Raw genomic sequence first — 21820 nt, 5'->3', positions numbered from 1 at the left:
GTGTGTGTGTGTGTGTGTGTGTGTGTGTGTGTGTGTGTGTGTGTGTGCGCATTTGTTCCAGGACGCAATAGGGAGCTGAGAGAGATTAAATGATTTACACCGAGTTACATGTAGGTGGTGTGTTGCAAAGCAAGGATTTAAACCCATTCCTTAAAATTAAAAAAAGGATGGTTGCAAGAAAACGTTTGTCTTCTTTAAATGAACCTAAAATAGAAAAAATTCTTCCTGGTAAAATGCATTCTATAATAATGCCAAGTTTTTATTTTGTTTTTGTTTTTTTTTTTTACAAAAAGGGATTCGTGGTAGTTCTTTCAGGTGTAAACTACCTAGTGAATTTCAGGTTTTATCTGACAAAAATGCTTTAAATACAACTTTTTCCCAATAAAGAGTCATAGAACTCAGTATGTTGGAGCTAAAAGGGATTTTAGAAATGTTTTGTCTAACCTCATTTTATAGATCAGAAAATTGAAACCCAGAAAGTAGAAGTGACTTCTCAAAAGTCTCACAGCTTATCAGGGGCATGTGTGAGTGTTGGATTGTCTTAAGATAGAATGAAAATGTCTCATCTTTTCATTTTGAAGTTAAATTATATGAATTTTTGAAACATCTTCTTCTCCAAACAATTCCTGTAGGGAAGAATCAGTAATGGATAAATTTGCCTGAGCCAGATGGAAACTGAGATGTGTGAAATACATATGCTTATCCTGCTGATGATATAGACTTAACAGTGAGTAAGACTGAGGGTGATCAACAGGGATTTCAGACAGATAGACTGTGAATGACATTTTTAGGCTGTTGATTTTACTGCCAGAGTAAAACTAATCTCAAGGCAACTAAAGATGGAAGAGAAGCTTAGAGGCCATCTAGGCCAAAGGAATGTAACACACTACCCAGTCAACATTCCTGAGCGCTACCCAAACCAGAACAAAATATAATTGGGAAATATTTAACAAAATAAATAAAAACAGTAAATCATGGGTAATGGTAATATGTGGGGTTTTCTAAGTCAGTATGTGACTCACAGGAATCAGATTGTAGAGTTTGGTTGCCTGGCTTGTATTTGAATTTGACACCATTGATCTAGGCTAATCTTTCTTTAAAGGTACCTCCATTTGCCACCCCTTTTTCCTTAAGTAGAGAGATCAGGATAGCCAAAATGTTTGCGGCGTATTTACTTTGGAAAAAAATAGAAAATAATGCCATTGTGATATGAATAATTAAAACAGAAAAAAAAATATAGGATGACAGTGCAGTTTAACACTAGTCAGAATCTTTTTGGGGGGAGAAAGGAGGAGGGCAGCATTAATTTAGCCCAGATATGGATTTTCCTGAATATATGTAACTCCCAGAATGGAAATCCCTTCCACCAATGCTCACCAGCAACTCATCTGTTACTTTGCTTTAGAGAGTTGCTGAAGACAGTTTAGAGGTTAAGTACCTTGTCTTTGGTTATACATCTACTATGTGTCAGAGGCCGATCTGAACCCATATCTTCCCATGTCACACTGCCCCTCCTGCTGGCCATCACATAGCACCCAAGCTAGTGCTTTTTGTTTGGTTTGGTTTTTGTTCTTGACAGATAACCAGATAAAGGCAGCAGAAGGTGGTGGTTCATGGTCATTTAAGCATGACAATCCAAACAGATCTTGGGAGTGGACTTGTTAGCCAGCTTCCTCATGGGTCTTCCGGGATTTCTTTGGCAGAGAATGCTGAAATGCGTTGGAGACAAGGCTCAGGATCTCCATTGGGGTGAAAAATAGGGGTTGAAAATAAATTCCATTTGTAAATTAGGTGGTTGTCCAGGACAATAGGCTGCAATTCAGTCCAGACACAGACGGTTCAAAGAAAAGACTTAAATCTTAGCCTCAGGGCTAAGACTAGCTTTTGTTTAGCCTCCCTTGGCTAAATATGATAGTTAATAGCCTCAGCTAGCACCACAGCCTTCCCAGCCTTCCCTTCTTAGAGCAAAGCGTACCTTCGCAGACAAGCCAATATGGCCAGCAGGTTGCCCTGAAGAGATGAAGCCTAGGAGCTCATAGAGGCAGAGACAGGATGCTCAGGAGGGAGAACTGCAGACATGACTTCTACAGAGGAGCTGACCCAGTGAAAGCAGTATGGTCGTGACCTGGCCAGACTACACGCCTCTGGTGACTTATGTCGGCACAGATGATACTACTAGAGGGAATCTAGAAAACGCTGCTCAAGGTTATGAAGTCTTAAGCAAGAAACCAAACACACATAAGGGGCACATGTGGTGTTTACATCACTTCTGCCCATAAAAGGCAGAGGCTTCAGAAGAATGAAGAGTGGACAGCTGGTTAGGAAGATGGCATCTGGGAATGGTATTTGGATTTCTTGGTCATAGATTAAAATACAGGAATAATGAGTTTCAGGCCAGGTCTGGAGTTCACCCATTGAGGACTGATTTTTTTTTTTTCTTTTGGCCTGGAGCCTTACAAATATAACTTACAGGGTTTTAAACTGATTAGGGAGAAGAAGATGGAAAACTTCCTGTGTGTATCTCATATTCATTCATTCTTATATATATAATATATAAATGTGTATGTATGTATGTATATATACATATACATATATTATATATATAAATCTTGATAACACATATCTTGATAACAGAGATAGCAGCTACATCCTAGAAAGAAGAATAGTCAAAGATGCCCAGCTATTCATGGGAGACAAAATCCAAGAGAGGAGCCACCAGTTAAACCCATGCACTCAGATAAGGGAATAGTGGTTTTCTAGATTAAGAAGCTATTCTCAAGTGAGGACATCCAGGTGGTGGAGGGGAGGTGGGAGAAGTAGAGTAGTAATATGGGGGTTCAGTTCGATGAAGATTAATGGAAGGAAATAAAGAGGAGACATTGTTGTGGGAAAGTCCTATAGATCGTCTGAACAAAAAGAGGAAATAGATAAGTCATAAATGAGATTATAAAGCTGGCATGGAGGCATGGCAAAGGTTGAACCAGTAAGACGATTTATATATTAACAAATACAATAAAATGAAAAACAGCCTGGAATGACTCAAGAACTCTGATGAAGGCAATGATGAACCACAACTCCAGATTAAGCCCTGCACCCAGCACTGGAGAGGCAGCTGAAGTTGGATATGCCTTCAGCCTCATGGCTCCTGCAGAGAAGGACCACGAGGACAAGCAGAGGGGGTTCCTGAACCCTACCTCTTTGAGCAAGAAGAGGAGAGAAAGGGAAAAGAGGGGAATGCCAGCCTTAGAGCTATGTGTCACACCCAAGGCCAAGAGTTCTAAAAACCCAGCTGACTAGGGAAGTGGAGCTCCTGGATAATACCAGGCTCCTGAGGAGGATAAGATGGCACGTGTCCCCTCGGGTTAAGGAACAGACGAGGCTAAAGCTAAGACACAGGGAGAGCAGAAGACTCAGACATTGCACTACTAGGATGTGCCTATAACTGCTACCTAGGCGCAATGATGGAGGACTTGAGCTTTCTGGGCATCTGACGGAGCTTACTCCTGTGAAGTGAAGAGAGGGTAATAAATAAATCCCTCACTTGTTTATGGAATCTATGCCCTGGCACCCCAAACTCTGCGCTTTAAAGGACCTGCTGCAGTTGATGGAGAGCAGTAAGGGAAGAATCTGAGAGGCTGTTCTCTCTCTGGCTCATTTTATCTCTACGTGTAACTGCCTTTAAATACAGCTCAAGCATAACTTATGTACAGATCTTCACATATGTGGTTAAAAGGACCTCTGCTTCCTGGACAAGTACTCATGGGTATTGGGTTACCCCACAGAAAATACATAGAGGACTCTTACGTAGCATGTAAACAGTTGGCACAGTTCTCTTTCTTCTTTGAGTTCTTCCTTTTCCTCGTTGACCTGATCAGTCCCCCAGACTCATAGCATTGCCCTGTGACTTGAGCTCCCCTCAGAAGGGCAAAAGCCCCCTAAAAAGGAAATGGGTTTTAGATGGCCAGACAGATAATCCCTTGACATAACAGTGACTTCCATTTTCACCCTTGACCCCCCATATAGGCGCCAAGCTTTCAGTTACCCTTCTTAAGATTGACTTTCCATGCGAAGGAAAGTGGACTCAGGTTAAGAGTGGCAACTCTCTTCCTGTTGGATCTGTGGCATTTGAATAAAGTTTATGAAGTCTTAAGCAAGAAACCCAGCACCTTAGAGGCACATCAGTGCCCCAAAGTAGCAGTTACAGGAACACCCCAGCAGTCTTCTGCTCTCCCCGTGTCTTAGCTTTAGCCTCGGCTGTTCTTTAACCCTGGGGTACGTGTGCCATCTTATCCTCCTCAGGAGCCTGGTACTATCCAGGAGCTCCACTTCCCTACTAAGCTGGGTTTTTGGAATTCTTGGCCTTAGGTGTGACAGATAACTCTAAGGTTGGCATTCCCCTCTTTTCCCTTTCTCTCTCTTCTTGCTCAAAGAGGTAGGGTTCAGGAACTCTCCTGCTCTGCCTCATGGTCCTCCTCTTACTGGAACCATGTAGTCGAGGGCACACCCAACTTCAGCTGCCTCTCCAGTGCTTGGTCTGGGGCTTAATCTGGAGTTGTGGTTCATCATTGCATTCATCAGAGTTCTTAAGTCATTCCAGGTTGTTTTTCGTTTCATTGTATTTGTTAATATATAAATTGTCTTATTGGTTCAGCTTACTTCCTAGGTTTCCCTGAAACTATCCATTTCATTATTTCTTATAGTAGAGTAATATCCTATTATATTCATACACCATAACTTGAGCCTCATTCCCCACTTGGGCATTCTCTTAGTTTCTTACTACTTAAAAAAAAGAGCTGCTATAAATACTGTTGTACGTCTAGGACCTTTTTCCTCTTTCTTTGATATCTTTGGGGTATAGGCCTAAAAAAGGTATAGCTGAGTCAAATAGTATGCATAGTTTAGTCATGTTTGGGAACATACTTGCAAATTGTTTTTCAGAATGGCTGGACCAGTTTGCAGATCCACCACCAGTGTGCTGATGGGCCTGTTTTCCTGCAGCCCCACCAACATTTGTCCATTTCCTCATCTGGTCATCTTTACAAGTTTGATAGGTAAAAGATGGAACTCGAGGGTTGGGTTTTTGTTTTTGGGGGGGAGGGGTTTTGCATTTATTTATTTAAAGTGAGTTGGAGCATTTTCACCTGGCTTTCTTCCTCTGAGAACTGCTCGTACATATCCTTTGACCATTTATCTACTGGAAAATAGTTGTCATTCTTAAATAATTGAATAGATTCCTTTTACATCTTGGAAATGAGAACTTTATCAGAGAAAATTGCTACAAATATTTTCCTCTCTTGTTTCCCCTCCAATTTTAATTGCATTGGTTTCATTTGTGTAAAAACTTTACAATTTTATGTTGTTAGAAATGTGAATTTTATCTAATGTGATCCTCTCTATTTCATGTTTGGTTATGGCCTCTTCCCTTATCCATAGCTGCAGAAAGCATTTTCTTTCTTGTTCTTCTAACTTCCTTATGAAATGATTTTTTTTTTAATATCTAGCACATGTAGCCCCTTGGAGTTTATTGTGGCATACAATGTGAGATCTTAGTCTAAATCCAATTTGTGCCAGCCTGCTTTCTTGCTTTCCCAACAGTTTTTGTTGAATAATAAATCTTTACCTTAGTGGTTGCAATCTTTGGGTTTAATGGACACTGTTACTATATTCATTTGCTTCTGTATGCTGGGTACCCAATCTATTCCTCTGATCATTTTCTCGATTTTTTAGCCAGTATCCAATTTTATTTTTATTTTATTTTTGGCCCCTGATCCTCTTCTACCAGCTTACAGCATTGTCTTGAAGTCAGGAAGGCTGTCCTCTAACACATAATAGCCCAGTGACCCTGGGTAAATCATTTAACCTCTTGTAATTGTAGGCACCTTTTAGATTGTATTTTGCAGGATCTCATTTCACATTGGAGGGAATAGGCTCATTAACAGGATCCCAGATGTGCTCTAGGACCACTTTGCTACTGAAGTGGCATGTGCCTTCTGTACTCAGTATGGTGAAAAGATTCCCAAATTCCCCAATTACAATTCTTTGGATTCCATCATCAGAAAAATAAATAACCTATTGTTGTTTATACAGTGCAGACAGAGGATTTCTGTCTCCTGGCTGTTTCTTTCCTAAGTACCACTCAATGAGTGAGACTGAATGTTGGTGAGTTTTTCTTCCCTGTAGGGAGGCAGTTCCTTGTGGAACTCAGGGAGCATGTAAGCAGCCCCAAAAGATGGCTTAAAAGAAGGGAGGAAATGTGCCTCTCTTGGTGAATGGGGCACTTAGAGAAGGAGGAAGCTGGAATGTAGCCATTTAAGGAACATGCCGGGGATTAGCCTGATCTTTCCAAAGGTATCTGTTTTGTTTTGTTTTTTTTCTAACAAGCTCAGTCTCTCACCATTAGGAAGGGTGACTGGTACAAACATACTCCCTCCCTTCTATATGCCAAGCACTGTGTTAAGCGCTTTACAAATATTATCTCGTTTGATCCTCACAACAACTCTGGAAGGTAGATGCTATTATCCCCATTTTGGAAATGAGGAAACTGAGATGCACGGAGGTTAAGTTACATTTCCAAGGTCACACTGCTAGTAAGTGACAGAGCCAGGATATGAACCATGAGCTGGGGGCCCCTCACTCCACAGTTCGTGCTGTGATATATCCACCACACCATAGCTACCTAGCATCAAGGACCCAATAGAATCAGATTTCTTACTGGATCTCCTTCAAATTTTCTTCCTTGTTTTTTGTTTGTTTTTGTTTTACTTCTATCATCTGTCTCAAATAGTGCTTCTCAACCCCTTGGTCCCCTTCTACAGTTTCAGAGATTTTGATATGATCTATCTCTAAGATGGAGAAATGAGGTTGATTTTCTTGAACCTTGCTTTTCTTTGGGATTTGTTGTAAAATGGAGTCAAAGCTGCCTCCACTGGCCAACTTGTTCCACACTTGCTGCCAGTGGGCCTCAGCTGGCCAGCTGGCTGGCTTGTCTCACTTCCTCTGGATGGTCCTGTCACTTGGCTCTGCTAGCCAAGTCATCACACTCTTGGTACCAAAAATATTCTGGTCTGCTTGTTGGAAAACCATTGCCAAGTGAGTGCCATTCTCTAGCTGTAGCACAAGTGGGCATGGAGCGTGCCCTGGCGCCAGCTCTGCTGGTGGCGTTTGCCAGATGACTTAGCTTCCGTGCCTCTCTCAGCAGAGCTCTGTGCTATACATGCTGTCATAGTGCTAATCTGTGAGCTGGTACTTGGAAACACCCCCGAGGTCTGCCTGCCTCACTGCACTATTCCATTTTGGGGCTTGGCTTCTTTGCAGAATTACTTTTCAACTGAAATTGTAATTTGGCTATAAATGTACTGTTGCCGTGTTTCATCTGTTGAGGGTGAGTGCTTAAAAAACTCCCTATTTCTTTCTTTCTTTTTTTTTTTTTTTTTGGTCCAGTCCTTGCTTTTACTGGTGTAGGGAATTCATGGGGTGAAAACTCCCTTGTCTGATGCACATCTGGAACTGACATCTGTACCATGTACAGTCTTGGGAGAGCTACCTTTAGCGCTGAGAAGTTCTCTGATTTGTCAGGGGTCACACAGTCAACTTTGTGTCTGAGACAGGACATGAACAGAGGTTTTCCCGACTCCAGGGGTGACCCACTATTCCATGCTTTTAAATATGACATATTTCAGTAAGTGTCTATTTCAGTCTTTATAATCTATTTCTCTACATGGGTTTTCTTTCTTAAAATTAAGCTTCATTGATGTCATCTGTTTTACTGTCATTTCCTACTTCACTTTATTTCCTGAATTTCCAGAAACCCACCTTTATAACAAAGAAGGACAGTAAAGCAAACCCATTCAGCACAGTGACCTTGACTGACAGTGCAGCTGACGTTCAGCACCCATTTGCTCCCCTATATCTTTTTTGGAAAGAGGAGAAATAAGTTTCATCATCTTTTCTCTAGAATCAAGATTGGTCATTACAGTTACTCAAAGTTAAGTTTATTTCTAATGTTATTTTCATTTATATTAATGTTATTTCATACGCCTCTGGATGAATTAAAAAAAAACAAAAAAGATTATGCAAATTTTGTTCCAAAGTGTATGATGCTGTAAAAAATTCTTGGCACATTTTTGAGCTAAGAGATTCTAAAAGAGTTGAGCAAAATCCCTAAATTTTGAATAGAAAATGGAATGAGAAAGGATACATTGATAAGATTGTGATAATTTCTGCTTTTACCCATGATTATGTTCCTTTTTGGCTATTTTACCAGAAAAGTCCAAGAAGGAATCTAAAGATGAATGTTATTTCCTACCCAATTGGGGAAGCTGAATCCCAGAGAAATTAACTGACAAAAGATATAATGACAGGATAGAAAGTCAACAGTGGAGCCATTCCTAGAATTCTGATTTCTAAATTCCAGGCTATGGAGGGTCATTGGGTAGTACTTAGAAAAAGCAAATCCTCTTTTTGGATTCTAAATACAGAAAATTTCTTTAAAATTTCCCCCCATTTTCTTGATTTCATAGGCTGAAGTTGTTGGGGTTTTTGATCCCAAATTAATTGAATTTGGTACCAGATTTTACAGTTTCTTTTTACTCTTTGAGCCTTTGCATAAATTTTCTTATAGTGGTTCAATGTCAGATTTCGTCCTGGTTGTCTGGAGGGACATTGCCACATAAGATCATAGAGGTGGACCTTAGAGCGCATATGCAAAGCACTTTGCAAGCCCCTGAAGAGCTATATGAATGCTAGCTGTTATTATCTTGTTCAACCCCTTCATTTTACAGATGAGAAAATTGGCTCAGAGAGTGAAGTAACTTGACCACGGTTACACAGGGATTAAGTGGCAGATTCTGTATTAGGACCCACGTCCTCTGACCCTGGAGGTTACAGTCATTTCACTGTCCTATCCTGTGGAGATTCATAGCATGGATCTACAACCATCTTAATCATTCTACGGCATAATGATAACCAGGGCAGGGCCATCAGGTCTTTGTCTAAGGGCAGGAAATTTAGAAGGTGCCAAACCATCATTTTGGGGGCTACTTCCTGCCCCTGAAACGGTCCCAGGGGCCTCATATTTGCCCACATTATCTCTTCCCTTCAAGCTGTTACCACTTGCCTTTTCCCCAAGGCACAAAATGTGTTCCTTACTGCTCTGTTTCCATGACATTGTAGTCCATTGTTGAGAGAGAGAGAGAGAGAGAGAGAGAGGCTAAGTTACTCTTCCAGTAATGCTGAGGGCCCTTGTATCTTTTCTAATTAGCACTGAATGAAAGCTGTGCATTCTTTTTGGAGTATAATTTAAAAGGTAGCACTAAGAGCTGGTGCTAATGCTGTATGAGAGAAAATTTTTGCTTTTTCCAGTGATGTTCCCACCCTAGACCTGGAGGAGAATGGATTTAATTTAGTCAGTGTGACTTGTTAGATTCTGAGTTCTTTTCATAAGGGCCAGGAAGCCCCTCAGTGTTGGAGACAAACACTATGACCATTACATAGTTTTCATAAGGTGGCCTGATGGTTTACAGTTTTCAACATAGTCCTTAGTTGGGGAGGCAGCATGGTGTAAATGGAGAGCTGACCTCAGAGTCAGGAAAACTTTCGAGCCTTGCCTTTGACACAGACTGGCTTTGTGACCTTGGATAAATCGTATAACTTCTCAATATGCCCAGGCAATTCTCTGGGTCTGTAAGGCACAGAGCAGATGCTGGCATGCATGGATAGAGGGCATTTCCTCACCCGAAACTTCCCTATGCCAATGAAATCACAGGTCCACACCCCTCCCACCAACCCCCCCCCAAAAAAAAAAGAAAAGAAAATTGATTAGTTAGCAATATCTTGAGAATCATTTGAACTATCCCTGAGTCCAAGGAACTGTAAAAGTCAAATGTGGCTAGTCCAATTTAATATAATATTCTACTTCAGTTAAAGACTGCAAAACATTTTACATAACCTTATTTCACCTGAGCCTTACTACAACTTTGTCGAGTGAATCCCCAATATGCAGATGAAGAAATTGAAGTTCATAGAAGTGAAATATGTGCCTATGGTCACACAACCAGAAAATGTGGGAGGCAAAATGCCAACCCAGGTCTCTCTGGACTCCTCATAGAACATTCTTTCCACTACACCATACTGACTTTCAGTAAGCACCCCAGGTTAAAATCTGTACAAGTTGTAGTTTGACTCATTGCAGCTGATAGGGCTGGAAATTAGATTCTTAGCAAGGTTGAGCACATAGGCCAACACATTTTCACCACTATAGAGTACTTTGAGAAGCTTTAGGCCACGGAGATGCTATTGATGAAACAAATCAATCGCAGAACTTTCTTTGTTGTTTGATTTTAGATGTGTCCATATAGGGTGTTAAGTCTGGGTTTGTTTGTTTATTTTTTTCAACGATAATTGCCTTTACTACATTAAGCCAGGGATACTTGTACATTCTGCCTTCGGCTTAATCTCATCATAAGGCATTAGAACCATTTCTGTAGCACAATTGACAGCTTCCCCCACTTATAAACCACGCTTCAATACATGTAATGATGTTGCCTTCAGACTTAAACAGCACCAATTACAGCTGGCAGCTACATATGGTGAAAGTTAGCTATTGCCCTTTTAATTAAATTACAATTGGGAACTAGCTTCTGGGAGCGCTGGAATCCATCAAATTTCTCACTAAAATTAGAAATATGGAGATTATTTTAAAGGAATTTGTAGCACAAAGGAAAACTGAGGCAAAAGCACTTTTAATATGTATTTTTATACGAAACATTCATTTCTATACATAGTTTATGCCCAGAACTGATTTGGATCAAAACTGAGTAACTGTGCTGTCAACGGTTTGGATTTAGGATATTTTCACCTATTTAAGTTTAGTGGAATTTTGTTTTTGTTTTTTAAATCAGAATAAGGTAATGATAAGTATATATTGAGAGTCATTGTAGTGATGGCTGTAAATGAGTTGTGAGGAAATCCCAGATCCTTGATACATTGCTAAGTGTGCATAGGTGACCTAAACTGATTTTAAATGGCTAGATGATTAAGCTTTATTGGAATATATTTGGATATCAGATTATATGACAGCCAGTGTGACAGGAGTGAACAGAAGGCCAGCCCTAGAGTCAGGAAGGTGTGAGGTCTAGTAATGCCTCTGACATATACCGACTGCATGTGTGACCATCAGTGAATCATTTCACTTCTCAGCTCTGGATGCAACTCTCAGTTGTAAATTGCAGATGAGGTGTTGATCTGCATAGTGGGGAGATTTTCCATGCCCCAGCAGTTAGAAGAAATCTCAGGTGTGGACCGTTTATTTTTTTTAAGTGTCTGGTAATTAAAAATATCTTTGCATTGCTTTCTCTTAATAGAGATACAGGTATGTGTGTTTATGTGGAAGAGCTCGGTGCTGATTAATAGGGGTATTCTGAATACCCATAATAAAGATGGAAGTGAGATGGTCCCAAGTGAGTGAATTTAACCAGCCATTTCCCCAGCTGGTGGACCATAAAGTTTCTTCTTGCTACTGTTTCCTTCCTTCCTACCAAATTCAAGCTCTTCTATTCTATCTTAAACCAGTGTCTAAACCTTTTTGGGTCTGGGCCTCCTCATCTGTAACATAGATATTAATCATATTAATATCCATCTACAAAATCATCTATATAATATGCATTTATCAATATTCACCTCATCTATAAAATAAGGGTTTTGGATTCACTGGCTTTCAAGGCCCCTTCCAGCTCTAAATCTGTGTTCTTATGATCCTTCCCCTAATCTTTTTCCTGGAAGGTCTAGGGAATTGACCTGAAGAGATATCGCACAACATTTTCAAGCTGGAAAGCATCTTAGAGACCCAGGCCACCTGGGCTGAACTAGACAGCCTAGGGATAATAGACTCATAAAATCTGAGAGTTGTTACATACTTAGGGGTCCCCTAGTCTCGCCTCTTCCCCGGGGCAGCGATCTCTTTAACAGCAAGTGGACTCCTAGCTTCTGCTTGCCTTCTTCCTGGGATGGGCATAATGGCCAACAAGAACTTAAGAAAGGACGTGTTGGAGGTTTCAGCAGAGACACGGTGAGGTGAACCATGCTGTCAGAATTAGCAGTCAGGCCCCGTGTTGCTCTCCCAAGCCTGTGTTAGCCTGTAAGACTGGACTGGGGTTTGGCAGCCTTCCACACTGCTCCTGCCTGTCATGCCAACTCGGGATTTGACTCCAACTGAGGGCATGCCGAAGAGAGCATGAGGATTATGGCAGTGGCAAGTCCAGCCAAGCGCCATTTCCATGGGCAAAAAATTACAAACTAAATAGACTTCTTTCTGAGCTCGTTTCATTTTTTTTCATTTTCTCCTTTCCTCTGCCCTAAAGCTAACCCCATGTTCCAGAGAGCCCTCATGTTCCCCAGATAACAGGGCCTCCTCAGCTCTATGGATTTCCCATTCATTAGAGATCTAAGTGAAGCGCTATGTCTCATTAAATTAGTAGCACCAAGCGAGAGTGCCCTCAGTGAGAGAATATTCATTGTTATTCTTCTTGTACAGGTATGTCTTCCCTTGTGGCTCCCCTTTGTAAGCTGTTTTCCCCCAGAGAAGTTTCTTTTCTTTGTAGGTTCTTTTACACCCCACCCCCACCACAGTAGGAGAGTGGAAGTTAACTTAAGGATATAGACCATCGTATTTGCAAGTATATATATCCTTTATGATTAGTACAGTACTTGCCACATAGTCAGCACTTAATACATGCCATTCGCTTCTCCGTCTCACTGGTGAGTGTGTGTGATGGGGAATGTTAAGCAAGGGGAATTCTGCTGCCTGAATATGTCTTGGTTATTCCAGGCAACTGCATTGAATGAATGAATAAATAAATGAAAAAAACATTTGTTAAGAGCTCATTATGTGCCAGGTACTGTTGTAAGAGTTGAATATCCAAATATTCACAAGTAAGATAGTTCCATCCCTTGAGGAGCTTACATTTTAAGAGGGGAAGATGATACATATAGGGAAGTGATGTCTAGGAAATGATGTTTTGTTCTGGGAAGCCAAAAGGAATAGTGTTTGAGGTCATAGGGTAGAGTCCACCAGTGCTGTTTTGTATCAGGATATTATCCGCCTTCACCTTAAGTAGTTCTGGATTCCACTTGATGATTTTGGAACTTTGATGAATAAATAAAAAACATTTATGAAGTGCATACTATGTGCCGTGCACTATTAAGCATTGGCAGTACAAATACAAAGCACACTGGTGTGGCTACTCCCAACACTGATAAACAGATCCTAAGCCCTCATCATCCTGTCTAACTCTTGCCCATATTTTCCATCATTCTATTATAAGTAGTCAACCTAATGAGTAGGAGGCTTTCTCTCAGTGTCTTGGGAGTAATGATTAGCCCAATCCATCTGTTGTCTTTCCTTCTTATTCCATGACTGACCTCCCTCTTTTCTAGTCGTCTGTTCTCAAAAATGTCTGTCTATGCCACTTATTGAGCCTGAGGCATTCTTGGTCACATGCTGCAGCCTGTTTATACCCACCAAGCATCTCTTCATTTCCCTTTGGGCTATTTTTAATTTTCATTTTTCTACAGTTGTGGTGTTCTGTGGTTACAGCCACTTGGTATCATCAGGAAGAGATGTCGATGGTTTAAAATATTAGCTGTTTTGGTAACAAGTGAATAAGGAACATTTTAAGCATTACACAGGTTTCAAAATTCAATCTATCCTAATCTCTTCCTGAAATTGAATTCTTGGCCCACTTCATCATCCGTGTCTAGTACCTGTCTCAGATGATCATACTGATAGACGAATTCCATAGGTTTTCCATTTAACTGCATGCACGTTACTTGGGCAGTATATGTTATTCATCCACTTTCTTTATCCCGAGTGAATGGTTAGACTGATCCCATTCATGTTGATGTGGATTTCACCAAAGAATCTTTTTAATGTTTCAGGACATCACATTAGCACAATATCATCAATGAAGATAAATATTTGGAGAAGTTCTCTATCCCTTGGTTTCTGGACAGGACATCGCCTATAATAGTAATAAACCACATTAGGCAAACATATGTCTCCCCGCTTTATACTTTACTCAGGGAGTCATTGAAAAAGTTTTCTTAATAATCCCACCTGTCATGGTCTTCCATTATTTTAATATATGTATGGGAAACACCTTTTCTGAAGAGAGCTTTCAAGGCTGCATTTTGTTTTACCCAGTAAATGCTTGTTAAAAAAAAGAAACCTATAGACACAGAAGGGTCTTATTTTCTTTATATGTCTCTGCGCATTGTGTAACTAAAGATACAGTGTGTTGTAGGGAATAGTCTGTGAAATTTCACTTCTTTCTTTTTCATGTTTTCATTGAAATAGGCTTGTCTCCTCCTTTTCTCCTCCTTCTCCTTGTTCTCCCTCTTTCTTCCTCCCTCTCCTCTCCTTCCCTCCTCTTTTCCAAAAACACCATCATTTAATTCTTTTGCGGAAGAGCCTTGGACCAGTCTTTGACTCCTTTCAAATTGTCTTCCTCCCGGTACAGATTTCTTCTGTCTGTGTTTGGTCGGGTCTGGTCACTTTTCCAGACTTCATCATCATGTGCCATTACTTTCTCATACAGTATGTTAGTCCAAATGTAGCAGATATATTATTGCTATTGATAAGAATAATTTACTATAAATTACTATAAAGACCACTACCACTTTGATATCTTGTTTATCATCCTTGTGGGGAGAAAACTCCACGACTCACTGTGTCAGTATAAGTGTTGGCAGAAAAATACCAGTTGACTGACAATTTCCCTGGACGGTTCCCTCTGTCAGCCACATGGGCTTTGATTACAAGCCATTTCATACTATATATATATGTAGGACAAAATGAAAGACAGTAAGACAGAATTATATATGTGTATAGCAGGCAGTTTGTTTCTTTCCAGGAAAGAACAGAGACTTCTCAATCTGTTGTTGTCCTGGGGGTATAGAACAACTTTGTCTTTCTCAGTGGTTGGTTTTGAGGAAGTGAGTTTGGGTGAATGTAAATCTAAATATAGGGAAGTGGTCATGACTATTCATTTTATTCTAACATGGAGGCTAATCATAATTTGTAGTCACTTATGTCTTCAAAGGGCAACTATGTGATATAGTAGATAGAGTGCTGGGCCTGGAGTCAGGAAGACTCATCTTCTTGAGTTCAAATCCAGCTTCAGACACTTACTAGTTGTGTGACCCAGTGCAAGTCACTTAATCCTGTTTGTTTCAGTTTCCTCATCTGTAAAGTGAGCAGGAGAAGGAAATGATGTACAACTCCAGTATCTCTGCCAAGAAAACCCCAAAAGGGGTCACAGAGATTCAGGCATAACTGAAAAACAACTGAACAGCAAAAAAAAAAAAAAAAAAAAAAAGGTCATCAAAAGGGGGCATGTAGCTCCCTTCTTTTTGAGGTTTCGCGTCTTCCTTTTCCTCCTCATTTGTTTTGCAGATGTTCTCAAGGTGATCTCACATAGTTGAATCTCAAGGCAAATCCTTCTCTATTGCTTTTTTCTGTTTTGTGAATCATTAATATTCACAGCCTTTCATAAACTTGAACTCTAAACCAATGTTGCCTTTCCATGCCCATCGCTTCAGCAAGAAGATGAGATAGTTGCTCACTGTAGCAGTTTCTGGGCTATTCTCACCTCTTGGTTGTGGGAATTGTTTGGTTGATTGAACTTCTTTAGGAAGTAATGACAGTCAAGAGGCTATTTCCCATAGCTGATGAGTTGCTCAACAGGTTGAACTGAAAGCTGCCATCATCTAATCCAGAGTCATTTTATCATTTCTCACCCTTTGTTCTACTTTGATCTTCTGACCTTTGCGAAAAGACTCAGTAAAAGCAGAGAGGTCATACAACAAAGCTTAGAATGGTCTCTTGTGTTCATCTTAACAGAAGTTTGTTTCCTTATTAGAATTATAATCTTGAATGTTTACATAGAACTGTCTACAAGTTTTACTTTGAGAGAAATAGCTTTATTGGTCTGTCCATAATTATCTCACTCTCACCCTATTTCCAATGAGTATACATTGTTTAAAAAACATTATTATTCTTAATGTTAAGCTTTTGAAGATAGATTGTTGTGTATACCTTGACATTCCTTATAGTAGACTGCCACGATCAAATAGTACTAAGTTCTAAACCTTATAATATGTCAACTCTCATCCTTAAAAAAATTAAGTAATTAACATTTCAACGAGACCTCTTTTATTTCTTTATGTCTTTGATTAAAAAAATAACCCTACTAAACAATTTAAAAATATTCACTTTAATGGATAACTCCTGTGAAACGAGAGTGCCAACAAAAATGAAATTGACCTGAGAGAACTTGCTACAACTGCAGGAATCAACAGATGGTGGCAGGGGCTGTAATTATTAACAGTCATGCAAATTTAAATAGGAGCATAATTCCATACTGCTAACATAATTACCTTAAATCAGACAATTTTTAAGCTTGGCATGTAACCATGCTATTCTATGACAAGGTCATAAACCAATATAACTGTTCCATAGTAAATACCTCAAGGTGAATTCTCTATTAAGCAATTCAATGTGCATAAACCTCTCAATGGAGGTAAGAGGTGGTTGGAGGAGGGAGGCAGGCAGCAGGCATCACAGAACAGTTGGAAGAACAGGTGAGAGAGATATTAAAATCCTTCCTGTGACACCAGCCAAATGACAATGGCCAAGGTCTGTTTCCTCATTTGTAAAATGATAAAAATACTTCTACAATCTACCAGTATTAAATGATATTATATACACACATAGACACTTAGCACTTTGCTAACTTGAAACCTCTCTATAAAATATGTCAGCTATTACTAATAATTATGAATATCATTGGTCCTCTTGCTTGCCTTCTCTTTACCATGTTGCCAGCTCTTTGAACGATATATTCCCATGGGAACCTTGGACCTTTGGCCTTGGCTTCCCCAACTCCAATAGGTGAGCCATTGTATGATCTTGTCCAGGGATTAGACTTCTATGCCACTACCTAGATGTTTCCCATGTCCCACCCCTTTCTTTCCCACACTCCTTTGGTTTGTCTCTCTCCATCAGAATGTAAGCTCTTGGAGCGCAAGGACGATTTTGCTTACTGTATTTCCTTCCCTGGCACTTAAAACAGTGTCTGACAAATAGCAAGTGTTTGATAAATATTTTCTCTCTCACTGTCTCTATCTTTTCTCTCTGTAATATACTGATCTCTGCAAGAGCTTTTCAGGCATCTATGACCATTTGACCCCAAGGTCAATTACTCTGAATTTTGTAACTTATGCTTTGTTATGCTTTTTTGTCTCTTTGGCCATTTATTTCTCTTCTTCTTCCTCCTTTCCTCTTCTTCCTTTTTCTCCTCCTCCCTCCCTGAAAGAGGGAACATTTGAGTTAGACTTTAAAAGACTGGGTAACAATTCAACAGGCAAAAAGAAAGAGAGGAGATATCCTAGGCGTAAGGAGTAGCCAGATAGAAGTCATGGAGATTTGAGATGACAGTATGTGTGTGCATGTGCACGTGTGTAATCATGTAGGTACATGCATTCATGTTTGGTGGGAAGGGGAGGGTTTTCCAGTGTGGATGGAGCAAAGAGGAAGTAGGAGTGTTTAGTATGAGAACACGCTGGAAAATTCAGATGGCAGCAAGAGTGGGGGGCCTTGAATGACTGGCAGAGTAGTTAGAACTTGGGATACAATGGGGAACCACTGAAGATTTTTTGAGCAGAGGAGCATCTCTGCCTAAGACATTATTTAAGGGAGTCATATGACCAATGGATTGGCTAGCAGGAAGAAAACTGGGTTTGGAAGACCTAGAAGGATGCTATTTAAATAGTCCAGACAAGGGCTTGTGCTGGAATGGATAGCAGTGGAAAAGAGGAGGTGGATTTGAGAGACATTGGAGCTTGGTCTGAATAGGACCTAGTAACTGATAGAGAGGTGATGGAGAGGAAAGAGTAATGACTCCAAAGATACACAGGTGGGGCAATGAGTATCCAGCGGAGCCACAGACATTAAGTGTACAGATAGGCCTTGAAGGCGGCCAAAACAGAACTGATTTCTATAACATTTTAAGGTTTCCAAAGCCCTTACATTGCTTGTCTCTTTAAGCCGCAGAACAACCCTATGAGGTGGGCCCTTGGTGTATTATCATCACCATTTTATAGATGAAGAACCTGAGTTCCGTAGAGGCTAAGCAATTAGCTCAGGGTCACATGGATAATTGTGTTGGAGGTGAGATTTCAGCCCAAGTCTTTCTGAATCCAAAATTCAGTCTTCTATCCATTGCATGTCCCAGTTGGCCCTTAATAAAATTTTGTTGAATTTAAATACAAGTTTGTCAATGGATATGCTAAGACTAAGGTGATGATAGGATACTCAACTTGAATTGTCCTGTGGGCTGTTTGACAGATGGGTCTAGAGTTGAGAAAGGAGGTCAGAGGAGGGGAAATAGACTTAAGAGGAATCTGCGTAAAGGAAATGACAGCTGAAGCCATAAGAGTGAATGAGAGTGTCAAAGGAGAAAGAATAGGGTGTGAAGAGGAAGACAGACCCTTGCTAACACTTGGATTAGGATTTGTGAAAAGGATGAGGCATCAGTGAAGAAGACGGAGAAGAGATTAGACAGGTAGGAGGAGAACCAGGAATATGTGGCCTCTCGGAAGCCAAGGGAGGAGACCATCTGCTGGAGCCAGGAGAAGGCGGGGGTCAATCAATAGTGTCAAAAGAGCAAAGAGGTCAGGAAGAATGGGGTCTGTTAAAAGACCATTCATTGGTTTTGGCAATCAGGAGGTCACTGGTGATTGAAACGCAGTTTCACTAGAAGGAAAAGAGAAGCTTCATTCCAAGAAGTTGACGAGTGAATAGTCAGACAGCTAGATAGCATAGTAGGGCAGAGAGCTGGGAGACCAGAAGACCTGAGTTCAAGTCCTCCTTCAGACATTACTGACTGTGTGATTCTGGGCAAGTCAGGATCACACAGGCTTTCTCAGCCTCAGTTTCCTCACCTGTAAAATAGAGATAATAATTGTACCTACCTCACAGGGTTGTTGTGAGGAACAAAAGTGATTATATTTGCAAAGAATCTTGCAAACTTTAGAGCTCTATGTAAATGTTAAGCTACTATTATTCTCATCATCATCACTAATAATGATCATAACAATAACAACAATGGCAAATAGCTACAAAAGTGAGATTTGAGAAGCTTAGCAAAATAAGCGAGAAAGGACTTGAGACCATCCTCTAATCGTCCTGAGACGGTTACAGGGAGGCTTTATTAAAACTACTGAGGAATAAGAACTAAGAATATTTGTAGGTAGATGCTAAGGAACCAACAGAAAGAGAGACACTAAGGATGCGTGGAAGTCAGAGATTAGGAGAAAGCAGGAGGGCTTGAATCACAGATTGAAAATATGAAGGGACCTTTTTGTTGTTGTTGTTTAGTCATTTTAGCTGTGTCTGACTTGTTGTGACCTCTTTTGGGGGTTTTCTTGACAAAGATACTGGAGTGCTTTGCCATTTCCTTCTCCGGCTCATTTTACGGATGAGGAAACTGAGGCAAATTAGGGTGAAGTGACTTGCCCAGGGTCACATAGTCCTAAGTGTCTGAGGCCAGATTTGAACTCAAGAGGAGTCTTCCTGATTCGAAGCCCAGTGCTCTATCCATTTAGTGACCTTCAGATTCAACACCTTCATTTTCAAAGGAGTGAACTGGAGTCCTGAGAGGTTAGGTCACATGTCCAAGGTCACATAGCTAATTAATCTCAAAGCCAAGATTTGACCTTAAGTTTTAAAATGTAGATCCAAGGCTATTGGATTTGGTAGCTACATGTCAAGTTTAAAAATTGTTTATTTTAAGGGGATTCAAGTACAAAAAAATGAAGTAGACCCCTTCTCAAGAAGCTCATGTTCTATTTACGTTCCATATTTGTATTCTAATAAGTATACCTGTAAGTACTTTTAGAAGAAATATGGAGATAATAAATGCAAATAAATTTGAGCTAGTTAAATCCAGGGTATATAGAGGAGGGACCTAGCAATTGAGAGATCTGGAGACCCTAATGTACAAGATGGTGTTGGAGCCAGAAGAAGCAGAAGAAAGTCTTTGAAGAAGAGATGAGGAGGACGCTCATTCTAGGCATATGGGATGGCAGGGGCAAAGGCATGGAGATGGGAAATGGAATGATCTGGGAGAAACAAAGGCCCGTTTGTCTAGGTCAGAGTGCAAGAGGGGAGTACTGTTCAATGGTTAGCCATGGTAAAGAGTCGGGAGGCATCTTTTCTTTGGATTTAGCGTTTTTGATTTTTGCTAAGAAACCAGATAACCAAGCTTTATAGAACTGGACGTGAAACACGACTAAATAAGCTCTGAGTGAGGGACTTAATCGGCTTTCTGAGAGGGTGGGTGCATGTTTGGTGCATGGCCATTGGAGCTCTCGTGGCTGCTGAGAGGCCTTTTTGCTTAATTCCATGCTTCTGGCTACACTCTTCTCTCTAAGAGTTTTTAATCTATCAGGAAGAGATAAGACCCAGATATCCACACAGACACAAATCAATACAATTTAGAGTAAGAAACTGCCTAAGAAAGATACAAACAAAACCCATGCTGTTCTGGTATTTAGATAACTTAACAGGATCATATCAGTTCTCTGCTTAAATCCCAGAGCATCACCACTGAGACTTTACAGACATCCTTCATCCCTCCCCTTCTCCTCACTTCCAGTCTTCAAGAGTGCTGATAGAAGTGAGAACATCACCACACACCCAGCTCTGTTTCTGGACTCTGTCTTGCACCGTCCTCTCTAACGCAACAGACCTTAAAGGCATTCTGCTTCCGTAACTTGAGTTCTAGTTCTGTTGTGTGTAGAGAGGGAGCTCTGAATACGGGTGACTCTAAAAGGCACAGGGCATCCCTCATACATTTGTCCTCTGGAGAGCTTACTGGCAGGAGAAGAAAACAGCAAGGTAGCCATCATTTGCTTTTGTCTGATTGCTCACATCTGTAGGCACTGACTCATGTCTGAGATGGGGGTGGGAGGAATTAAAAGACAAAAACAAAAACTTTCCAAAATATATTCAGAGCTACTTTGTGATCACTTTAAAAAATAGATTACTAATCAGATCAGTTTATATATACTATATGTACATATTATGTGATACATTTTAGTTTTGCGTTGTAGATTTCCACCTGTATGTCTCTCCTCCCTCCTCCCAGCTAACCTTTGTGACAAATAATTTTTTATAACAGAGAAAGAAAAGAAAATTCCAGCAAAGTCAATCAATACATTAAAAAAAAAATGGACTCTATAATGCAGTGTTTTACACCCTCAGCCCCCACCATTGCAAAGTTGGGGGGAAGGTCTTCTCATATCTCCTCTTTGAGGCCGAGCTTGTTCTTTCAAATTTAACAACATTTCTTTTTGGTTGTTTTGGGGTTATTCCTTCAGTTTTCTTCATAGCTGTCTTGGCTGTACTTGACTTTGCATCAGTTTATGTAAATCTTTTGATGCTTCTCCATGTTCATGGAGCACCGTGATATCCTAATTACATTCATGTACTGAAGTTTGTTTACCTGCTCCCCAGTTGATGGGTGTTTCTTCTGTTTATAGTTCCTTTCTATTGCAAAAAAGTGCTGCTATAAATATTTTTGTGTACACCAGGGCTCTTTTTTTTTTTAATTGCCAATGATCTCTTTGGAGTATGTGCCTAGTAGTGAAACCTCTAGGCCAATGAATATGGATGAATTAGCCCCTTTATTTATATAATTCGAAATTGGCTTTCAGAATGGTTGTACCAAATGCTCAAGTCCACCAACAATACAACAGTGTGCCT

General features: G+C 40.3%; 1 protein-coding gene across 3 annotated transcripts in view; it reads left to right on the top strand.

The window, feature by feature from the left end:
• The window catches only part of SERPINI1 (serpin family I member 1), a 99078-nt gene that overhangs the window by 22813 nt on the left and 54445 nt on the right, over positions 1-21820 (top strand). The window contains exon 2 of one of the 3 annotated variants that reach the window (XM_027875663.1): positions 4939-5051. The exons of the other annotated variants lie outside the window; for them this stretch is intronic. The gene's annotated coding sequence lies outside the window, so the exon portion shown is untranslated. The remainder of the gene's footprint in view (positions 1-4938; positions 5052-21820) is intronic. 3 annotated transcript variants of the gene reach the window in all.

This window comes from Vombatus ursinus, unplaced genomic scaffold (genome assembly GCF_900497805.2).
Source record: "Vombatus ursinus unplaced genomic scaffold, bare-nosed wombat genome assembly UNPS02014810.1, whole genome shotgun sequence".
NCBI lineage: Eukaryota > Metazoa > Chordata > Mammalia > Diprotodontia > Vombatidae > Vombatus > Vombatus ursinus.
Note: the sequence above shows the minus strand (reverse complement) of the source record. Positions and strands in the feature narration are given on the sequence as shown.